The sequence below is a fragment of the Piliocolobus tephrosceles genome, chromosome 12 (genome assembly GCF_002776525.5).
Source record: "Piliocolobus tephrosceles isolate RC106 chromosome 12, ASM277652v3, whole genome shotgun sequence".
Lineage (NCBI taxonomy): Eukaryota > Metazoa > Chordata > Mammalia > Primates > Cercopithecidae > Piliocolobus > Piliocolobus tephrosceles.
In genome coordinates this window covers 81,166,084-81,166,710 of record NC_045445.1, presented here as the reverse complement: position 1 = coordinate 81,166,710, position 627 = coordinate 81,166,084, and positions in this window count along the sequence as shown.

Below are 627 nucleotides of genomic sequence, written 5' to 3'. Positions count from 1 at the left end.
AAGATAACACTAGGACACTATTTGCCTTTTTCATGAGGTTAACGTTTGTACCATTTGTAAAACTGTTGCCACCTTAGTGTGAATCAAGGCAGTGGCACCAGCCTGTACTAGCAGTCATTGTATTTTGTATTTTTCACCACTACATACTCAGAAAAAGGGGGGAAAACCCCACCAATCTTACTGAAAAGTAGCTTAGATAAAGCAGTAAAAATTGGTAATTTTATTAAATCTCAAGCCTGGAGTTGATGTCTTTTTAATATCCTGTGTGATGAAACAGGAAGAACACAGAAAGCACTTCTGCTGCATGCTGAGATTGTTGTCTAGAGAAGAGCGCTGTGCAATTGTTTGAGGTGTGAGCTCAACAGGCCTCCTTTTTCCTGGACCGTCATTTTTACTTGAAAGAACAATTGACAGATGAACTATGGCTAGTGGGACTTGGGTATTTGGTGGACATTTTTCTCAAAGATGAACAAAATGAGCCTGTTGCTTCAAGGAAAACAGCTCACAGTATTTGTTACCAAAGATAAAACTTGAACTTTCAAGTGAAAAACAGAATTTTAGAAAACCTGTTTCTGGCACCAGGGGCTTGACAGCTTCCCAGTTTTTTTTTTTTTTTTTTTTTTTTTT